General features: G+C 39.0%; 1 long non-coding RNA gene across 1 annotated transcript; it reads left to right on the plus strand.

Annotated features, from left to right (window-relative positions):
* Positions 1 to 4,255: 4,255 nt before the first annotated feature.
* On the plus strand, positions 4,256 to 21,833 carry LOC141743926 (uncharacterized). Its single transcript, XR_012587269.1, has 4 exons — positions 4,256 to 4,481; positions 12,770 to 12,895; positions 19,059 to 19,237; positions 20,384 to 21,833. It is a non-coding gene; the product is annotated as an uncharacterized LOC141743926 (long non-coding RNA).
* The last annotated feature ends 2,148 nt before the right edge of the window (positions 21,834 to 23,981 follow it).

Below are 23,981 nucleotides of genomic sequence, written 5' to 3' on the forward strand. Positions count from 1 at the left end.
TTATTGGACAGGGCTCATGGGAGAGTACAGAGGTTCAATGCCAAGGATGATGAAAACTGACCCATTTCAGTTTGCATGTGACTGGCAAGATGAATTTCAGAGAAACTGTGGCAAAAGCCTCAGGTTTCCACTGATGAATGCTCTACAATTGATCTCTCAAAGGCAGCAGATGGGAAACAGAGCGAAGCTTTTATAACACAATGGAAAAGAGAGGGACATTTCCAAACCAAATAAATAAAAAGATGAAAGCATAGCAAAGAGCACCTTTATAACTGTGGGTAACAAAGGGCTACGAACTCAGCCATCAAAACGAAGCTTTCTTTTGCTATCTTTTTGCAATCGCCAGCATTGTTATCAGCCATACAGCAAACAGCACCTCGCTAAATGCAAAGCAAAGTCATGCCTGATCTACACATTGACTGCAAGTACATTGGTAGAAGGAGACATAAAATTATTTTTTTTTTATCAATTTAATGAAAGTGTGAGGTAAATACCTTACACTGGGTTTGAGGTATTGAGATATTTCTTTTTCTAACATTCAGTGGAAATTAAATTGCTCTCATCAGTGTTAAAAGTGTGATTCAGTCGTCTCTGCGCAATGTCTACATAGCCTTCATCTAGCATCTTCAGTTGCAAACCTCTATAACTATTATTACTGAAGGCTGGGCACAAGCTAATATTCTCTGCCTCCACAATTTCTGTACTGAAACTGTTGCTGAGGGAACAGGTATATCTTTTTCTAGATGTATAAATCTGATACAAAGTAATTATATTGGGGTTTGTGTCAGTTTAGCTAAATTAAACCAACGTGAGGTGTTAGAAGTGGTCCCAGGTTTCAGAAACAAAGGTTTCTTACAACGCTCGCTCATGGCCGTGGAGCAACAGCCTAGGTGTAGGTATGGAAGGCCACTAATACTTATAAGTAACCATTATGAATTAAACGCAGGTGAAAACAACTCAGAAATGCTGTCCATAATTTGCTAAGTCTCATTTGCACAAGGATAATAATAATTTTCTGAAGCGGTACCATGTTACTAGTATACTGTTTGTTGTCAGCCATCAATTTGTCTGTTGCCTTTTTTTATTGTTGATTTCCTCCTAAAAAGCAGGTTTTTAATAGCGGTTTCTGCCTGGAATTACTTGTCCTTTGGATAAAATGGTGTCGTCTTTCTCTCCTTAGCAGGTACAGCTGCAAACACTGTTCAGTAACTAAAGTAAAATATTTTCCAGGCAAGATGACAGGTAGGTAGATGGCAATTTGCATGTATTAGCTGGCAATACCTGAAGTGGTTTCTAAGAGTCAGGTTTGAAATAATTTGCAGGCAAGCGACTTCTCTGTGTGTATATATGTCTATATGACTTTTTTTTTTCTGACAGACCTATTGTTCTGCCCACCTCGTGTAGCTGCATTTGCGAGATGCAATGTAATACTCCGTTTCTTGCCAGTTTAAACGTGGGCTCAGCCTTACAGTGACCATGGCCGCAGAGCTGCCAGGCAGTTCGCAGCCAGACTGAACTCAGCCTTTTTTTAAAGCCCAGTCAGACAGCACTCACATGGGCCTGCAAAACTCTATATAGGGTTTAACCTTCATTATGTCAAAGGGGCCTTTGAATATTCATTTCTTTTCAGAAATAATGGTTCTGAAAGTTCCCAGCATTGGCTATATGGTAACGTTTTTCTCCCACTGGTCTCACCTATAAGGATGAAGGTCAGGATTGAGTGGATGAGTTGATTGTAGCACAATGTCATGTCTACTGGCCTATTTTTACCCTCAGAAGGAGCTAGAACCCTCTATTCACATTTTATATTCATTTATGCCTATTTGCTAAGTAATTCTTTTCTTCTTCATCTTTCTATACCCTGACACCTTAATCTTGCTGACATCTTACAATAGTTAATGAGAAACAGCTCCCTGTCTTTTCGTTGCTCGCTTTCCCTCTCTTAACACGAAGGCATCGGCTGATAGTTTACTTTGCAAGACTTGAAAATGTTGTGTTGTACTTCTCTTTTGAAGAATACATATATATTAACAGGGCTCAAACCAAGACCAATAATGACAGCCTTATAAACATGATTACTAGCTGAGACACAAGTACAGACACTCTCTTGAATATATCACCCAGGTATTATTTTCAGCTCCAGACCTGAAAACAATTTCCATATTTTATAGACAAAAAAACATGACACCTAGCTCTAGGAGAAGCACAACCAATCTAATATCTTTGGAAATACAATACTTCTTCTACATAACACCGTCTCAGGGATATCTATAAACTCTGTGTCATGAGGGTATTTCACTAATTCCAGTTCCTTTAAAGTCCATCATCTACTTAAGACATGCAAATATTTTTAACAATCCAGATCTCTGGCTCTCAAGGGACAAGGTGTTCTGAGAAAACAAACAATTAAACTCTGTTAAGCTAGCGCTCAAGACCTAATGTAATTAACATTGAAAGAAAAGTACAGAACAAAACCAACAAGGGGTTGAATTTGTTCTTAATATATTTTCAAAAATCCGGATAAGGAAATCCAGGTGGCTGGATAAACCATAAACTACTGTTTATGCTATTAATGTGAAAGAAGGAATTATCACGTTGGCAGGTTGCACTCACGGCACTCGCAGCAGAGACGGTTGTGCAAGTCTCCTCGGTTTTTCTCCATGTGCTGAAATCAGGACAGGAGTATTAGGAGAATTATTAAAACAGTCACTGCTCAGCTGAAAAGATACTACCTGTACACCCGTCTTTTCATGCCAGGTTAACTGCTCCGTGACTGAAATAAAGAAAGTTTTGTTAAAAGAAATCCTAACTCTAGACGGGTCAAAGGACCTATTATTTTTATTTGTGCAGGGAAGACTGTTGGCTTATGTTAGTGCGCCATATACAGGAAAGATCACGTGCTTCTTCCAGATAGGAACCATGCCCAATGATATCTATTCTTCTAGGGTAATATTCAGATTGTGAATTCAACAGCCTCTCCATGCATGCCGCTTTTTAAGTCCTGTTGAAACTTTGATTGCAATGTGCCAAGCCTACGCCTTTGTAATACTAGCGGCTGTGGCAAAGAGTAAACCTGCACAGGCTCAGGGTCTGCCTCAGTGAGACACCTCCTTGATCCCTCTCTGATCTCACAGCCTGCAAAAAGTAAGCCAGACCAGTCAAAATTGCTTTAGATGGTTGCTTCTCAGGTTTGGATGGGAACTGTAATATTCTAATTCTTTTTTTTTTTTTTTTCTCTTTTTTTCTAGAAATGGATGGGAAGGATTTTCCTGATGACGACTGTTGTAGAAACTTCTTACGAATCTAATATATTTATTTTACGGTCTCTTCTTTCTCAGTATTACAGTATACAGTATGGCCAAACTTTTCTTGGCAGCACTGTTTTCACTTTTTTTGTCCCCAAGATGTTTAGGCTGTCTGGAAATACACGCCTTTTACACTGTCATTTAAAGCTTTATCACTTAGGAAAATTAGTTCTCTGATGAAAATCTGGAAGTTCCTTCTAATTTTAGGGTGTTATATCTGCTAATCTAATAACTGTTTTGTGCACTGTTTCATTTATCTGAAAGTCAGGGAGAAGGGCTAGTGGTGGAGAAATGGACCTCCAGCTGTCTGGTGGTTTGAACTGGGGCTTCTGCGGTGATTTTCTGTTTGCAACTGTCCTAGTTCAAAGCAATAATATAGTTTATGTACTTGCGTCTGTCTTATTGCCCATTGAGTTTCTCTCAATGTTCTTGAGAAACCAAACAGTTAAAAAAGGTCTTTGATAACACGAACCTCTACCTGATCTGTTGTTCCAAATACAAAGAGTTTCTGAATATCCTGAGCTAAAATACTTTCATTTCTCCCTCAGCAATGGTCCTTTTGAAGATAAAATATTCCTACTCAAATCCTTTTTTTTTTGGCTTATAAGTCATAAAGTGTCCTAACACAATGGGAACTACCCAAGCCATTGAAGAAGCTCTGCTAGCCCACTGATGGCTAGTAGTTCTTCAAACACTGAATTTCATTGCAGAAATTCAGAGCTTACCTCAAAGCTGGACAGTGTATCACAGTGACTGTCATGAGTTGATGCAAAGCTTATCAATGGTAAAAATCATCTACCTTTATGTTGGCTCATACAGATTCAGATAACTTTCATGGCTCCATGAAAGTCTTTGGTAAGGATGAAGAGCTGGTTGAATTGTTAGCATGCTAGTATGGCTGACTTCAAAATAACTTCCCATTGAATACTTCATTCATCCACCAAGAAATTATCCCAAACCTGGCCTAGAACACAACGATTTGTGAGCTTCAAATTTGAGGAGAAGCCATACTGTAGTTTACGACTAATTCAAAGCCTCCTTAAAATTCTCTCTTGTTTTTACCCACAGGCTAACTCAATTCTTCTTCCCTCTGGCCAGAATGCATGCCAGTGAAGGAAAAATTTATTTCCTGAAACTATGCTGCCTTCAGCAATTTCAAATAGCTCTAAATTATGTGTAAGTATGTCATTTCTTATTGATATTTCTCTTTTAATGTTACTGAGTGCATAGGTCTGTACTACTCATTTAGGATTTTTTTCGTAAATATCAGTTCTAAATTACCAACCCTGTTTGGGCACTTATCATTATTCAGACTATCAAGGATTAAGCAAGTATCAAAAAGTTCTTGTGGTGTTTTCTCCTCAATCCTGGCTTGTCATTTACTTGAATTCATAAAGCTTTGCAAATTTCAGATACTTTTAATGGTTTGTCTGCTTTAGCGTTATCATAAAACCTTTTAACATTTCACCTTTGCATTCTTCAGGATGTGACCTTTAGCTTTCTCTGGAAGTATTAAGACAAGAATTAATTCTGTCTCTCCAATAATATCAAATTTCTCAGTCACCAGCATCCTACTTTTTTTCCATAATGGTCCTATTACTGTCTTCCCTGACAGTTTGCTTAGCTACATACAAAATTTCGAAGCGTAGATGAGAGAACCTGGGAACAGCTCCATGTATACGTTCAGCTGTAACAGTGTGCGCCACACTTAGTAACCCATGGTGCATATGCAAACTTTCGCACACTTCTGCTACTCGTATAAACGCAACATGCCTGTGTTGTGCGGTATACGCCATCATTTTGGTATTTATTACTGAGCACAAAAGTGATGCCAATCAGACATTCTTGCAACACCTCTTGACTAATGTCTTGAATTTTATTCTTCAACATTATTCCCATTAGCCTGGGGTCTTTAACCCTCAGATCTTCCTTTTCAACTGTAAGAAAGGAATAGTGCCAATACTGAACTAAATATGAACATAATTCAGCGTTTGAATTTCTCCCTTATTCCATGCATTAAAGTTCATTGGGCCAGGATTTAGAGTTTGGTAATGTTTACAAGTTAAAAATGGAGACATTACAAGTGTCCTCTTTAATGTAGCAGTTAATGAAACATGACTGTTGTTCTTCTAAAATTCACTTCTTCATTACTAAACTAAGCTTATAATTTCCTTTATACATTATATCCTGACAAAAAAAATCCCTAACATACAAATTTTTCAAGGCTTTCTTGCTCCCTTGTTTAGTCTTTACATACCAATTTTCCAGAAAGAAAATAGCTGACCAGCCGACTATGCAAATGAAAAAACCCCACCTCTACATAAAAGTATTGTTAAAGAAAATTCCTCATAACTTCTCCTTTATGCTGCTTATTCCTTTTTCCTGTCTCTAGAATCATCCTTTAATCCTACTTTTACATTTTCCTAAACTAAAAGCCTCAAAAGTTGCTGTAATATGGGAAAGTGTCAGTTCTAATAACATATCTGCTTGGGATACAGAAATCTTTCTTTCTCTTCATAGGAATATAATCTAGTCTTTTATTAATAATACAAGTTATCTTCAGAAAGAGATGCTACGGAGAACTGAACTTTCTTCTCTGTTTTGAATTCACTTTGTTAAAAAAAGGTAAATTCCAGGATTATGTCTGTCATCCAAATAATCTTTCTCTACTTCACCACAATATCATCTACAGCTGGATTTGCATCCCCCCATGTTGTATAAATTTTATGGTTCTTTCTCATGCATTATTCCTATGGCCTGGACTGATTCATTTGTAGTTTTTGCTGTAATACTAAGGGCTTTTTGCACCAATTCTTTAAGAATCTTAGGGTTTTCCAGTTACTCCTATTTGAGCACATACAATTGTGACTGTATCCTTTTTGGATGCAGTCATTTCTGTTTTCCAGCTCCTCGTTTGCATTAGCCATCCTCACTTTGTCCTTATATTTAAAGAACTGGCCCCCATACAGCAGTCCACTGAGAGACCTGGAGTTCTGACTTAGTACATCACAATAGACCAACAACATCTGCTTTCTGTCCTCCACTCATCAAATTATTCAGAAATTAATCTGATTCTGTTATGGTATGCAAGCTTTCCAAAAGCACGTGCATGATTTAGGAATCCAATTCGTATTCTCATAAATGCTGAAGCTGTCAGGCCCAGATATTTTTAAGGGTAGTAAATGTATAAGTATTTAGCTAGACTGGTATTTCAGTTGTGTCTAGGTGCCTAACTCATTGATTTCAGTGTACTTTCAAAGTTTCCTGCAGTGATCATTCAGATTATCAGGTGTTTAAGCATCTTTCAAAAATCTTGCCTTTGAGAGCTGGCATTTCAGAGTTTGCTAAGGCATTTCTGAAATTTCTACCAATTCTCTTTGGTTTAGTGAGAAATCACTGCACAGTAAAATTACTTTGTTTACCTCTGCCAAAGAACCTATTAATTCCCATTTCTTTTAAGAAACATTTTTAAAAAATTATTATTGATTCTATACAACTTAATATCAGGTTTTACCTAAACAATTTTCTCCTGAGTGCATCTTCCTGGGATCTATGCCTCTGTTCTGGATAATGAGTACCGTATTTGAAGATTTAAAAAAAATAAGTCTAACACACATATTGTTATACAGGTCATATCAAGACTACACTTTCTGGCTGAATATTACCAGGAAATCAACCACCAAAGCAATAAATGACAGCAGGCATAGCAGTGACATTCTCAAAATGAAAAGAAGAAAATTATACATTAAAATAAAGCTGCAACAATCCCCACAAACCAAATGAAGGAGGAAGGACCACAGTTTGGTTCTGTTTTCTGTCTCAGAAAGGTTAATTGTTTTTCAGCTTTGGCAGAAAAAAGTACTACTGAGTGTGAGTGCATGTCTAGGGAAATGAGGTTAGTGATAGCCAAATGAATATTATGTACTGATAAATCAATATGAAAACGAATTACAGAAGCTCTTCCACGAGTGTAATCCATCTTCCTTTTAAAGTCGTCTTCAAGTTTATGCACCGCTGTTTATTAGGTCTTTCACCCGAAGAGAGGAGAGTGGCCATGTTTCCCCTGCTCCTTTCCATGACTCATTTACCCACATACTGACCGATGTCTACACAGTGCTGATTTATGCGGACGCTCCTTTCCTGGCATTGGGATGGAGAGAACAGATTAGAATAAAACGGGATTTTGAAAGTTAGCCTTTATGACCTAGGAACTGGATTTGTTTTGGTTTTCTTCATAAATTCCTATTCATGAAACTTTTTGAGGATTGTGATTTACTTTCATTTGGTAAGCAAGTGAAATAAAAACAATATCTTTCAAGTGTTTTGGGAAATGGGGCAGAACAGAAGCAGATATTCTTTCTGTGGACAGGATTCACTGGATGACCTTTGTCTTCAGTCGAATTTTCATTTAAAATTTTGTTGAGGGAAACAGGTTCCAGTAAATGTCTTAATTTAGGTGAAACAGCATATTTTGCCAAAAATATGATTAGTTAAAAACATCCTGGCCAGCTCTAGCAGGAACACAGAAATTACACCATGTTGTTAGGCTGTTTTGCAGTCTGCTGACTTCAGTATGCTTTTATGTTGTTTAAGCATCTGCACAAGAAGTGTGCTGCTACTTCGAGCTCAAATCATCAGGAAAGCAAAGGAAGAAGCTGCAGCTTCTCATCAGGTCCTTTCTTCCCCTCTCCTGCCAGGTGGCTGGCTTTGTTCTGCTGCTTCCAGGGATTTTTCTCTCTCTTTCCTGTACTGCTGGCTGCTAACTGATCCTCCCCCCGCCCCCAGCATTTTTCCCAGCTTCTGCTCTTCTCTGTTCACTCGTCTCAAACATGGATCCTGGGACCCCTTTCTGCTGGCCACCTGAAGCACCCAGGCAGCTACCATACAGGCAGCGCTGCATGTTTCTCCTGCTCCCCTCACCCCGGGACTGTTTTCTTCCACAACGCACTTTCTGGAGATGCCCCCCAGCTCGGTGGAGGCTCTCCTCTTTCCCATACCTTCTCTTGTTTTGAGCTCTGTCACTGCTAATCCCCAGGCTGGCACCCACTGTTTCTTTCCAGCTGGCAAGGAATTTCTCCCCCTCCTCATCTGTTCATATGCCATTTTCCCAAAAGACACAGCTGGATCTTGGAAGTGATAATTCAATCCACATGTCCAACAGAGGAAGGTAAACTAATAGCCAGAGCTCCTCAATATGTTTTTGGAAATCACAGTACTTCGGGCTTTAAGTAACCTGAATATCGCCACAGTGTATCCCAGAAGCTTGCAGAAATCTGCTATTAGACGACTCAGCGGGACCCAGGTATCATTCTTTTCCAAAGCTGCATAAAGAAAAATGTAGCACTTTCAACTGCAATGCCTAATTGCGAACATTCAAAGCATTAAATATTTTGACAGCTGGAGGAGAAAACATGTCCTGGAAATGTCCAGGATTGTTATTCATGAAGTGATGCAATGAGTAGAAAATCTAAGTTACTTTAATATATAAAAAAAGTGAAACCTTGCATTTCCTGGCAGAATCTGAATAACATCTTCCCTTGGAAAGGAAAAAAGGGCAAGTGAAAGAAATCCTTTCTAGATGGTTATTATGTAATGACAAACGCTCTGATAGCCCCTCCGTTAGACTGATCTGCATAATGCTCGAGCCAGACAAGACCTCCCCTGGCTTTAAGGGTCTTTGGATGAGGCTCTTAACCATATAGAAAAGATAGCTTGACATTTGCATGCAATAAATTACCCACTCTTGGCTTTATGCTGTTCCAGTCTTAACCAACTTCCCTTACACACATCCACACAACAAGAGCTGGCACTGGCTGCTAGCACAAAGAGGTTGGTCCGTATAAGGTCCTGCTTCCTCCTCCCCATTCCAACACAAAAGGTGAATGAACAGGAGCACAGGCCAGTTTTTGCCCAGAAATGATCGTGAGAAAAAGGAGTTACGTGTTCGAGATATCTAGAAATAAATTGACTACAACCAGCTGTCTAAGTAGAGTAAGTATAACACAGCCCCACAAGAGAGAGGTTGTTTAAACTTTGAGCATCGGATGCTATGCCTTTGACTTACTTAACCGTGCTGCTTTGCTGAGTGGAAAATCTAGTTACTTGAATGTATAAAGAAAATGAAGACTTATATTCCATGACAGAATCTAAATAACGTCTTATCTGTCCAAGTGAAAATCATGTCCATTACACTAGAATGGTTACGTACATCATCCTTCTAGTTTACATTGTTAGAGTGCTTTTACATCAAAGATGTCATTTTATCTTCCATCAGACATCTGCGGGTTTCTCGTGCAGCCTCCTCTCTCTCTCCTCCCGCTCTGCCCTCACTGCTCATTGTTTTACTATCAGGTACTATGAAATTGTAGCTATATTTTTCTGAGCTGTTTTTCACAGGTTGGAGTAAAATGTATTTATAACACGAGTAAATTCTTCATTTTAAAACATGCAAAAGGTATTTCTTTATTCAGAAAACTGTCCGAACTTAGAGCAGCAAGTGTATTATTAGAAGCAAGGTGTTTCACCATAAAAGCTTTAAATGGCATCTTAAAGCTTTTTAAATACAGTGTGTTGCCTTTTGGACTCTGTAAATCACCAGCCTGTTAGAGGTCAAAAGATAATCATTTAGAAAAAGGTTTCTTTCTTTAAGAAGGAAAGTGGTAAACCAAAGTTATATAAATAAGCTGTCTGCCCTGAGACTTAGTCACCTAGTGTGATGAGGTACATGTAAGAAGGAAGCATTTCTCAGAATCAATAAACACCACTTTACTCATTCAGAATTTCCTTGGTTTACATGTTTGACCTTGGGATAAGTACAGCATTCCAACAATGTGTTGGAATGTATTATTATCTTTCTAGTTCTTAGTCATATTCTAAATCTTTAGTTTATCCTAACATAGGTTTATAGTAAAATTACCAGCCTACCTGCAGAAATGTGTGTATATATACATATATTCCAAATTTGAAATATATGTTGTTGTGAAATACGACTCTCAAGTGTAAGGTATATAGCATTATCAATACGCTTTGATGTTAACTTCTAACAAAATCATAATAAATTAACTTCAAGCACGGCAGCATGGATCCTTGACTGTCCAACAGCTTCTCCAGTCAGCAACACTATAATTAGGATGTAAGTATATGGAAACGTAAGTGGCTGCAATTTGTAAGGCCGAATTTTAGATGCTTTTAAAACTCCCTTTAAAACCCCAGAACTGGGATAAATGTAGAGGCCTGACTCCTATGAGCATGCAGGCACGCTCAGAAGGAACCCTTTCCTAGGCAAAACATGCAGGCATTAATTTACGGTTTTCGTCTTTTTTTTCATACGCTGGCGGCTTAATGCTGAAAGAAAGTTTTCGTTATCTGAGTTGATAGCTAACAGTCAAAGTTGTTCTCTTGTCTCTGTATCTTTCGGCGACTGGGAAACTGATTTATAACAATACATGGATGCACTGAATTAGAAAAGACAGTTTTAGAGCAGTGACATGTTTTTTTTTCCTACAGTGCACACTCCGCTGAGATACGTCAAACAGGCTGTAGGAGAGCTGCCTGCGCTTGGCAAGGTTCTCCTGCCCACTCGCTCTTTTTCTTCCTTTCTTTTTCTGCTTGTCCTTTTGACTCCTCCGATTGCGAGTGGAGAACCGCTCTGCCAGCTGGAGGGACAAGGGGGGAGGGGGTGAAGGTCTTATTCCCTGGTTAAAAAGGGCACAGCGACTGGTGAGCTGAAATCCCGGCTCCTGAATCGAACCGAGCCCATCAGCTCAGCTTGGCGAGTCGAGATCTTAGCCAAATTTCCCTCTAAAGCAGCTCAAACAGGCTGTGAAGGCTTTGAACTTACACCCAAACTTGCTTTTATCCTGAAATTTCCAGGAGAGATTGGATGATTTCTCAGTGATGCTTAAGTGTCCTAAACTGCTGTTTCAAAGACTGTTTCCTTAACAAAATGTCCATGTGCATTTATAAATCTAACACCAGTTTTCCAGACTGAGATAAGGTCGTTTGCAAACTAGACTTCCTATGCCATTTTCATTATTTTATTTAATGAAATTTCAGAGATGCTATTTAATCACACTAAACTGTGCATTCAATTTTATTTGCAAATTTAGGATAATATGCCTTTTCTACCTAGTTGTGCCTATACAGAACGAGCACATCCTCTGTGACTTTGGATACTAAACACATTCCTACCACTGAAGCATTTTCCCCAGCTCCTTCCACTGCATCCAGAATGCAAAAGGAAATTCCTTTCCTACTTTTATAATCTTTTGAATCCCATGAGCGGTGTATGCCTTCCTAGCCCGAATTTCTTTTACTTTTGCTAAACAAAGAAGAAATGACAGAGAAGAATTTCCCGTAAGATGTCACCATATGCATCTGTCTGTAATCCAGAATCCAAACTGGCTATATAATGGATGCTCCCTCTAGAAGGCCCTTATGGAATACAGCTCGGTGTGCAAAAAGCACATTCGCGATGGTATGCATACATATATATATACACCTATGTGCCATATGCAGAAGCTTCTGACATAGACAAAATTGTTACATTCAGGATAGATTTTGTCAGAAATGTCCACCTGACTGGATGAATGAATTTAGCCTTGCCCCATACAAATATAGGCACAATAATGTCTGTGAAAATCGCCCTTAGATCTGATCTGCCACTCAGGTCACATCCTTTCATAGCTGTTTGGAAACGGTATGCCGTAGATGGGGGCTGCTAGAGGAAATGGTAATATTTTGGACCAAAATTTGGGCACATACGTTTGAAAAGAAAGATGACCGCTGCTTCTGTTTGCCAATGACAAAATTGGAGTTCCTTAAAAAACTAATGAAAAATAGCTTACAAAACAAATGTAGCTTCTTTGGCTTCATTGTAATTTACAAATGTAACTTTTTTTTATTAATTTAAATACAGTGCTGAATATATATGTGTGTGTATGTGTATACACATATTCATATAGAAATATCTACAGAAAAGGTAATCATAATGGATTATCTTAGCAAATTTGCAGAACTAAAAAATAAGTGTCGTCTAGGTGAAGAAGAGGATGCAATGTTCAGAAATAATATTTATGTTCAGTCAAGCAACTGTGTCAGGAATTTTCATGATTAAAATAAAAATTGTCAGGTCACTCAATATAACATTTTTTATACAATGAAATAACTGAAAACTATTAATTTTATGATTTTTATTATTTACTGAAAATTGTTTTGATTTTCCACAATAATGAAAATAATTCACCATGAAATTTCACCTCGCAAGGTTTCACTGAGAACCTCTTTTATAACACAACACAAAGTGTTATGATCATATTTACTGATTTATTGGAGAGGCTCAACTTAATGTAACAACTTCAAATGCAATCAATTCCAGCAATGTATTTCAAGTCCCACTTTTTGTTCATATGTATTATATTTTTTATTTTCTCATAAATTCTCTCTCTTTTTTCTCTTTTTCCTAGGAAGTAAAATAAAGGTCTTCAAATCCAGAAGCTGTTCTCCACTCACTGTGTGTTTTTCTCTGAGGAAATTATTGCCTTTTAATCTGCCATTCATCTCACCCACATAGGAACAAAGTGGATTTTCAGGTCAGATACCTCTCTCACAAATCAATAAGGTGTCGTTGAAAAGTTGAGTTGGAAAAGTAGAGTAAAAATATGTGTATGTGACTTCCGTGTAAAGGAGGTACTTACACACGTACAATATTGAGAGATGTTTGAATCCCTCATCACCACCAGAACCCAACTGGGTTCTTGGCTGGGCTGTACAAGTGATGGAAATGAAGTCTCACTGAATTCACGTTTTTGTCGAGGAGGTGTGCAGGGTGTTTTTCTTTCAGGCAGCTTATTCCTTGAGGTAAAATACATCCAGGTACATAGAGAAATTGGGTCATACTCTATTAGGTTTCACAAAAATATAACTGGCAAAAAAGTAGACTTTCTAAAAGGCTCTAGAAGTGGCACTGTGAGGCTGTGAGTACCTGGGCAGCACGAAGAAGATTCAGCTGTGTTGTGGGAGTTAGTGTTGACCCATGATAATGAAAATGGGGGTTTTTTTGGAATTGTTCTGGAGTATAAATAATTGATTTTTCCAAAGTAAAGCTTTTATAAATGAAAGAAAAAAAAATAATCTCTTGGTTTAATTTTAAAAGGAATCAATTATTGTAATTGAGCTACAAAGACTGAGCTGGTATTTAAGTAATGGGAGTTTTCAGAAGCGGATCACTCCGAAGACAAACATCAGCCTGGCCAAGAAGGCATCGGGCCACTTTGAGGGTTTTTTTTTTTCCCCTATGTAGTATAAGCTTTATAAAACAACTGCCCTTTGCCAGGTTTAACCATTATGTAGACTAAAGAGATGGGAACTGGCTAATGCCTCTGAAGCACTAAGTGTCCTTCATTTCTCCTGATCATTTGTACTGGTTTGGCTGCAGCAGCTTGTGAGGCATTTTGGCATTGAGGCTATTTCCACACTGTGGCGTTTGTTTCCATTTGGATCTAAACTTGCTCCAATTAAAGCTTGTTCCCTGGTTTTCTGCTGCTCACAAATGCACTGATTCGTGAGTAATTTAACAATATGTATTTTTAAAAATTGCTGACTTATCAAAAGTCTGATTTCTTTTTTTTTATGTCAATGTTGGTTCTGACAAATTTTCTAATCAAAACTGGACTCCATACGAAAACATTTAAGCATCTGTGTTTCTATGAATATCTTAACTTCATGACTTTACTCACCCTTCCGGAGATGAGGACATGAAATGTGTCTCCCACTTGAAAGACTCGCCTCGCCTTCCCTTTCCTCTTGCTTTCCCTTTCCCCTTGCCTTCCCTTTCCTTTCCTTGCAATACTAATTGACAAACAAAACGCTTCCGAGCAAAATATTTTCTTGACTTGTGGGCTCTTCCCAAATGTTTCACTGCTCAAATCTTGCTCATTCCTGCTTCAAGCTTTCATAATTTGGATGGAAGTTAATGATCCCCACATGTCCTGGCTCCCAGCATCTGGTCCTCTGCATCAGCAGAACCACCCTGCTCCTCTGTGCAAGGTCACAAAAAATAACATCCTTTCTCAGTACCTTTGTCAAGTCTTTTTTTGTTGCTGTTGTTTATACTCTGAGGACTATATTTGCCTGTCAACTGGCCCTGAAAAAGGTACACTGAATTCAGAAGGCAGCAAATTCCCTGTGTGGCCATAAAGACAGTAGACAAAATAGCACCGCAGAGCTCTGTTCTCTCTTCGCTTCCCATGAAATATGATCCTGAGATCAAAGTTTTAGACTTGATAAAGCCCTCTGCAGAAATTACCCATTTTACCAAAGGATCTGCTCCCCTTTACACTAACAAAATTACAAGGGAGAAAGCCCCAAGGGTGGCACCTGCTTTCAGTGGAAGTGCTTCTGTGGAAAGATCAATGATTATTTAATTTTAGAAGGGTATGTGTGTATAGATGTATGTATACAAGTATATGAACTACTTTTAAGCCATCTCAGAAAACAAATCACAATGAGCAGTAGAGAAGCAGCAAAAGCAACTCATCTGATCAAGCAAAAAATAGCGTAAGGCATCTAGATCAAATACAGCGATAATCATGGGGAAAGGAAAAAAGATGTCCTCAAATCTCAAAGACAAGACTGATCTATAGGTTTTTCATATGGATTTTCCATATCAAGGTAGATGTCCGTATCTAGCTATGAAGGTATTCTCTGTCACTGCCATAGTAATTGCCTGTAGTATTTGTGTACCATAACAACCCTATAAACCACATAACAGGCTGTGATTCACTAAAGTAATTTAGCAGAAAAGACTGGCTAAGAGAACGGTCAGTGGCTTTAATTACTAATTTTTTACACTTAAAAGGATATGGGGAAATTCACACGGGATGGGAAGAAAAGCCTAATTAATTGGGAAAAAGTATTCCTTCTCAGAGACTGTTTAACCAGCACAAACCATAAGCCAAACGAATGTAATCCTACTTCTTTCTCAGTTTGAAGAGTTGCAGCAACAGCTATCTTAAGAGTAATTTTCTTTGAATTTTGATGATAACTGAATATATCAGAAACGTCAATATTAATTTGATAAAGCAGAAAGAACTGCTGAAAGAACAGACTCAACCATCAATTTCAGGAGCTATCTCAGATCTTGTCGGCTGCAAAATATGTGCTCTAAGCTTGCCTGATGTAGCATACAGCATTCAGGAGCACGGCCCCATCAAGGAAAACACTTAGGACTGAGGGATAACTCTAAGGCTGCATGTTTGCAGGCTTGGATTTGTCTGTCAGTCCCTTACCACTGTGGTAAGTGGTCAAAATACTGTGAGAGCAGTTTTGCATAATAACACAGAGTCAGCCTTAGAAATGGTATATGCCATGTAGTAAGGTAGACATACCAACTGGGAGCCTGAAAAATGAAAACTGCTATAAAGTAGTATTTTTTTTTTCCAGTTTTCAACAAAAAGTAATGTATTGGGGGAATTTTTGGTAGGAAGGATGAGGCAAAGATAATATCATAGCACTTCTCTGTTAGCAAAGTCAGGCTGACTTTATAGGATTCAAATGCAAATTTATATAGGTCTTTAGTTCAAGGCTGACTCTTATTTTATTATATTTTTTTCCTCTTGAGGTAGTTACGATGCTTACTTTAAATACTCAGTGCATGCATTTGATTTAAAATACACCAAGCTTTCATGGTTTTACAACATTAGGAAGAAAGCATACATAATAAAATGCATAAATGATAAAATTATTGTGTTTTGCAAATGGATTTTACAGTAGATTGGATGCCCTACAAAATACTAATGATGAGATGTCAGAGAAGCGCTCTCTTTCCCTCTCTCCTCTATTTCTGTGTACATACAATGACAAACCTGATAATCTCCATTCTCTGTTGTGATTTTGGGGCATCATAAATTAAACCTAGTAACGGAGATCAAGGCCAGTAATTTTCAAAGGGAAATATCTCTGAAGTGTCCTTCTCATTTCATTAATGTGTGAATCCTAAGACTGTGGATATACCTCAGTTGAGAACAGAGGTCAGTCATTTCGGTCTCATTTCCACGCGGATGGGGCATATATAGGTTCACATTTGGGTTTTTTTTTTTTCTTTTTTATTTCCATAAAAAGACACATTCTTTCAGGTGGGTTGTTGCTCTTCTGGTGCAAACACCTCTTCTGTGTTTCGAGGAAATAAATGCATTTATAAAAAATGGAGTTCCCTTCAGTTACACTCTGTTATGGCAAATGAGACGTGCATGTGGCCCACGTCAGGAGTCATTCAGTGAAAGAGTTTATCTCCTCCGTTAAATCCTGTTAAAAGGAGGGACTTGTGCTGCCCAGGCACTCGCTAGTGACAGCAGAATTTGGCTCAATAGCAGGTATTTCAGGAGATGGACTTTACAGAGGCAATCAGGTTGGTTAATGCATACAATCCAGGTAAACCATAAACACGGTACTTCCTTCTGCAGCCTCTAAGTTTTCAGCCTTATTCCAGTGAACCGACGTCCCTTTACATCCAATAGAGCCAGAGAGGGTCCAGTGAGCTCCCAAATGGCACACGCAAATCAAACCATCCTGGGCCATCAGACACTAAGGAACTCAAATGAAGCTTGAGGAGTAGTTATGAGAATAATGTCTGTTTGAAGTATGAGCTATGGATTGTAACCATGTTGAAGAACTAATGGATCAACTGCTTTTCGTGGTTGAGTGCTGTTTGACCTGGGTGGAAATCAGAAAAAGAGTACGATCAGAACTTAGTTAACAGGATACATAAACTATAACTTCCAAAAGTAAACTCTTAAAATATTATTGGCTGCAGATACGAGACATCCATAGGAGTTTCCTTTAAACTTGATCTGGATTCAGCGATATGCACTTCGGCTGAAATTAAACCACTAATTCGTCAGTACATGTAGATACCAGAGTCAACAGACTTTGTCCTTCTCATGCTCAGATCAACAAAGAGATTGGAGTTTATCTTCATTAGCTGTAAGCAAAATCTGGTGTTAAAGTCAGCTTAGGAAGAGACATCCCTAAATGAGCGGAAGTGATCCCTAATGAAAATAGTAATTATTTAAGAAAAAGGTTTCCACAGTTAAAAAAGAAAGCACCCCAGTTTAGTTTCAAACCCCAGCAGACCTGGGGAAATACGTGCTGTTAGCTTCCATAGCGCATATGACAGGTTACATGTTACTTAACTGGTTTAAAAACGGTGCAGATGTTTTGTCTAAAGTGATCATAAAACAAAGCTAACAACAAAAAACATCAAAGTTGTCAAAACACTGAGGTTTTCTTAATACATGCTTTGTACATTTATCACTTGGTTTTATAGCTTTTAGAATTCAAGTGACAAATTGTGAGGCATTTTTATTTTTTATTGTTAGCTGTTGAACCATTTCTTTACCAAGGTACTCTAAAAAAAAAAAAAAAATAAAAAGATTGGAACTATGTTATAGAAGCTATATAAAAATAAGTGTTTAAACAATACAGGATGTCTGGAGAACAGTGCCTAGCAATAATGTTAAGCATTGCCATGGAGCTTAACTTGTGTAACACTTAATCCCAATAGCAATATACCAAATCCACTTAGACTCTGCCATTTATTTTTATCAAGTTTTCCTTTTATCTAGATATTGAACTTCTTTAATGGAAATCATCCATATGCCATACTGTGCGCGCTTGATTTATTCTGCATTTGCTTAATAGCTTCGTTTTGTGATAGAAGTCTGTGGAAGGACAAAACAAAAGACCAATATCTTAACAGCACGGGCGCCTTAAGAAAAGGCACTGATGAACAAGAATTTTAACTACTTGAAAACTGCGAAAGCAGATTATTGAGATTCATTACAAAGTTCTTTTTACTGAACTTCTTGTTTCTTTAAAAATGTTACATATACATAAATACATACAAATACATATATATATATGTGTATATGTATAACCCCTACAAATTATTTCAATGAAATATTTACACAGCTATATTTGGAAAATAAGCATGTCAGTTTATGCTTTAAGTTCCAGTCACCATAATATCACTGTCTACTGTTCTAGTGAATTAATGAAAAAGAAAGACCAGCTGCCTCATTACATCATACTGAAGTGTTCCAGGATCTGACATACATGTTTTGGACCACGAAATTAGGGAAAAAATGTGGGTGTACCCATATTTATGTAGCCTGGTGAGAGAATGCATTCCAGTAAGTTAAGGTTATTTTGGAATAGTCTTGCATGTTTGTTTTAATTGATGTCTGATTGAAACAAAAATCTTTCTGATGGATGAAAACTTTGTTCAAATGGCTCCAGAAAAACAGAGCGCATATTTTTACTACGTTTCTTTTTGCTGGCCATAAAAATGCTAAATTTTATAGTACAGAAGAACTATAAAATTATATAGTACGAAAGAACTATATATACAGAGGTCTTTCATTTGAACTAATGGGTTTCTAATGAGTTTTATGAATGCTAATATGTCCACAATACATTTCATACAGTTAAGACATAATGCACTACTTCTAAAATGGGTCTGTGTAAATTAACTTTGAAGGGTGCCTGTGTTAGTCTTTCACCCATTAATTGCACGATGTGAACCCCCAGAGCAGCTGATTTCAGAGTTCACCCCGGCTGGTTCTCACTTGGTGGAAATTTGCCAAAATGATTACATCAACTTCCAACAAACCACATGTGCACGACAACAGTCAGCAAACAATTACTTAAACCCCTATAATATAATTTGTAATTTGACATAACGGACTCTTCTTTCAGGGTTTGCATTTCCATGACAAAGCCAGGGGAACTGGGGCAGGTCTGCGAACAAGCGTGGGCTCTGGACATCAGTGGGGGAGATGCCCCTCGTCCCTCTTCTCCTCGGCGCTCCAGGGTCCTGCAACCACCGCCTGGAACCTGGGATTAAAACCGTGACAGCCATCATTTTGGGAAGCTCGGTAAAACTCCACTTCTTTCTTTTTGGCCCTGAGCGATGACAATGCCCAGCATATGTTTTGCCTAACAAGACAGGGAGGAGGTTGAGGAAAATAAACCGATAGTGATGATTTATGGAAACAATAACACTTCCTTGAGTTTTAAAAACATCTGAAAGCAAATGTCATGCCCCTGCCTCGTCCCCAGCTCTATGTGATGTTTTCCATCCTCCTGGGTTACAAAGACCTAGTAAAGGCTGAGTCTCGGGGAAGACGTATTGTGGTAAATTCACTTCTGCTTTAATCTAATATTCTTCAGTAAGGTCACAAATTGCTGCCTATGCAACATTCAAAAACTGCAAGATTATCGCAGATTCAGGCCTTGAAGCCCTTCTGTTTTCTTTGTTCAAAGACAGAGATCCTTGACGCGTATTCAGGAGATAGATCGGTTTAAATTCTCTCCCTCTTTCTCCCTCCCCTCCTCTCTGCTTTTAGCCGAGTGATTTATTTGAAAATTGTGTGCCTTCTCTAATTTTCCATTTATGGGCTAAGGCTTCTTTGTAGAAATAAAAGGACATAAGGCCAGCAAGGAGGAATTATGCAGCATCTATTGTAAGGAAATGTAAAATAATTGCAGTTTTATGTGGGGTGAGGACACTTAGAGGAATGTGAAGTCTTTATCTGCAGATACGTGGTAACATTTTGTTTAGGCTGCGGTTGCCAGAGAAAGATGTCAATAAACTCCTACTTTCCATGATACCGTAAGGAGCAAAAGTCTCACTTTTTAGTCTGGTTTCCAAATTAACTCAAAGGTGGAAAACGGACTTTTTGTGTACACGATGCGAGAAAAAAAAAAGGAAGAAAGTTTGTCATGACTTTGCAAATGGTTAGGGGCTATAGAAGGACAACAGTAATGCTGTGTAATATCTCCTGAATCACGGAAAAAGATTATAATCTACTTACAGAAAGCCTACGATAGCATAAAACCATAGAAGGTGGGTTTTAGGAATAAAGCGACTTATACAGAAGGGAAAAGAGCCATTACTATGCATACTGAAAGTTTATCGGTGGTGCTGTATGCAAGGCAGTTGATCTTAGGCTGTTAGTAGCTATTATGTCAATTTGCTCTTCCTTCCCCGAGTGTTCCTTCTGTGTGATCTGTTTTCACAGCCCCTTGGCCCAGACTCGGCAGCCGAGGAACCCATACGTTCAGATGAATGGTAATGAGCATTGTCAGAGAGGCAAGAAAATTGAGTCCCCGCTCTGGCTGCCAGGCCGAGAGCTGCAGGAGCTAATTGTGTCAATGGTAATGAGACCGAGCAGGCAGCAGATGCTCACGTGCCTTTACAATCCAAATCCCACCAACAAATTCCTCCCACAGAAACTTTGAGGGACGTCTTGGCACCCTGGAGATGATGATAGACCCGGTCTCAGCCACATGCCACCTGCTAGAGCCATTGTTTAAAAAAGAAGGAGGGAAAAAAAAAGCCTATTATGATAACAAAGTTGTTTGCTGTCTCTTGCAATGACTTTATGGCACCAGTTTTACCATACTGCAGCTATTGAAAAAAAAAAAAAAAAAAGAAAGAAGAAGAGGAACATCTGATTCTTTAAAAAGAAACATTTGTATTGAGCACTGTTAACAACTTACTTGGGAAGCCGGATGTTCAGTATATGTTACATATTCTGCTGATAAACCATGCCTGCCTTTTTCCCATTACAGCTCCCACTGTGCCTGCTTCCTACAGCAGGTTTACATTTCCACATGTTTTCCCATGACATTGAAGCAGGGAGCATTTTATTTTCTCTTTTTTTTTTTTCCCCCAGAAAAATCAAGAATAAAAAAATGCAGATACCCAGGCGGAGTGCTGTATAAATATTTACTGTAAAATAAAATAAACAACATATTTGGTCCTTATTCACAGAGTAGGCCGGGTGGTGAATTGTGCCTGAGGTTTTGAAGACAGGAAGGCCATTAAGGGTCTCTTAATGACAGTCCTTTGTAACACAAGCTTGCTAAATGCTGCAGTAGAGAGATGCTCAAATCCTTCCAGGAAACGTTTTCCCAAGAACATCTTTTTCTGGAGAAATCCGATCAAGTGTCCTTTCTTGCCACCAGACTTTGTGTCCAGCTTTGTAGTCCCTTTGAGGCTCAGCGCTCTTCGAGACAATTTAAACTGACCCTGAAGCTGTTCAAAATCCTTCCGTGGATTGGGTTGGTTCCCATCAGCCCCAGGGTCAGAAGAAGACAGAAGCGTCTTAAAAACTCTGGAGTTGCCTCTGGCTCCACTGCGGCTGGCCACAGCCGAGCTCTGGCCCTGCAGAAGATGATGGACCCTTTCCCTTCCGGAGACTGTCCTTAGAGCATGTTGGTCGCAAACAGCTGCTGGCAGTAGGTACAGATGAGCGGATCTGGATCATTTGGCTTAGGCTGTCAGCAGAAGATTGAATACATGCTTTGTCTGGTCTGAGGACACTTGAAACAGCAATTATGCTCCTTTTTTAAACTCCCAGGGGCAACGGAGAAGGTTATAGTTGCGTGAAAAGCTTGGTTTGAGCTGGTAGTTTGACAAAGTATGTGTTGCAGCCCTGACTAAATTCACATCTACACCAAACTTCAAACCCTTCCTTTACAGAAACTCCGCTCCTGTGAATAAAAGAAGCTGCTCCTTCTGCTCGGTATAAAGTAAGAGCGGCCTTGAAAATATCCTCACACGCTTATTAGTGTGTTGCAGGGTATGAGAGCAAGACCTCTGTCAAAGCAGGATAGCAAAAGTGTAAGACACCGAAAGCCTTTCAAATTTATTCACGTAAAGTCTTTCAAATTCCAGTGCATGCTGTATATTATTGTGTTAACATCTGGAATAAAACCAGATGTGGGAAATCCAATGCAAGTACGCCAGCAAGGCTGAAAACCAGTAAGCATACCTCAGGCAAAGAGCACAGAAGTTGCTAGAGCTTTCCATACAGGGAAAACTGGCCTGGGGTCTCCGACGGCACTGGTGACCACTGCAGCCCCACAGAGCCTGCGTCATTAGGGGACAGGAGGTGACAGAGCATCTCTGTTCCTTGAGTTCCCCTCTGCATGAACTGGAGGTTATAGCCACTGTCCTCTGGAGCATCTGGCTCTCCTCGTTATTTGTATTTGCAGTGATAGAGACGGACAGAAGGGAAAAAATGATGCATTAGGAAACGGGCAGCTCTACCTGCCGTACACAAGAGGACCCACTGTTGGTTTCTTGGTGGCTTTGTGAGAAAGTGGAACAGGCCAACACAGCGTTACCCTTGCTGGCTTAGGTGTGGTGGGAAAGAAGTGTGCCGCAGTTTTCACGGGTGCCTTTTATCCCAAGCGTACGTAATACTCAAAACCTCGTTTTGCTGAAGTGCATGTATTGCTCTTAAAGGCAATTTTGGGTAAACAGCTATCAAATAGAGATAGTCTACTTCACGATTTACAAGGAAATAACTAAACAGAAATGACAAATGCATCACAGTGATCAAACAATGGAATTTCCATTATATACTCTGCCATATTAACTAAGCCTCAAAATAATTCAAAAGCATCCGGTGATCTATTACAGGCATTCGTTTTGAATAGGGGTTTAGTAAACTGTAAGTCTTAGGCATTTTTCTCTTTTGCACTTGGTAAAACTTTGAGAGATAAATGTTTTATTGGTTTGGAAAGAGACTGAATATCTGGGTACAGTACTTACCATGTATGGAACACGTACGGGTTTAACTCGCTATTTATATACGCAACGCTGCATTGCAAAACTGCCACGGAAATTTACTCATGTAGCAGAAAATCTGATCCCCTGCCCTTTGCCACGATGATTGATGATAATGTAAAATCTAATTTTGAACTCACTTATCAAAAAAAAAAAATTCTCACCCATCAGCAGGTGGATGGACTGTTGCAGTTTGATGTATTTTAATGAACGTTCAGGTGTTTTTTTAAGCAAGCTGAAAAAGTGAAAATTATAGATCAGGGCTCTGAAATAAATTTCTCTGTTCATTCGTACTTCTGGGTACCTGGCCTTTTGTTCCAGGGCTTCTACAGGCTATTTGATGGGGCAGGAAGATACTTTTTCCTGGTACAGCTACTGCCTTTTCCAAATGTTTCCTGGGTGTCTCGGAGGCGACAGAGTGTGGCCTTTGAGCCCGTTCGTGTTGGACGCTGCATAGAAGGGACGGTGCTCTGACTGGGAACAGAAACTGTGAGGCAGGGTAGCTTCAGCAGGATTACTTCAAGGTATAGGTACATATAGTTGAGGCACAGATTTTGGGGAGGTCAGGACTGATAGTGAAATCCACTTGATAAGTGGATTTTTGGCTTTTCTGATTCACCTGCCAGGATCCTCCGACCCCATTTTAGATCACCAATTCTCTGCCTTTTCAGGTGAACCAAGTAACTGATGCCTGAGTGGGGCTTCGTATTCCACAGATTAAAATATATGCCCTACCTAATGTATTTGGGCTTAATTAACAAGACTGTGATGCAGAGGTTATATTGATAACCCCATGGCCCGTTCTGCCTTTCACATCTCTTAATATCTCCAGGCTCTGATGCACCTAAGTACTGAGAAAGGTATCGGGTACAAGCGCGACTGGTGAGATAGCAGATCGGACAAATACAGCGTTCATTTGTGATTAGTTCTATAATAGGACAAATACTGCACTAATTTGTGATTAGTTCTATAATATGGTTGTCTGTGCAAAAAGTCAGACTGAAGTGTCAGCCTTCTTTCACCCACTTCACCAACAGCAT

This window comes from Larus michahellis, chromosome 5, assembly GCF_964199755.1.
Source record: "Larus michahellis chromosome 5, bLarMic1.1, whole genome shotgun sequence".
Lineage (NCBI taxonomy): Eukaryota > Metazoa > Chordata > Aves > Charadriiformes > Laridae > Larus > Larus michahellis.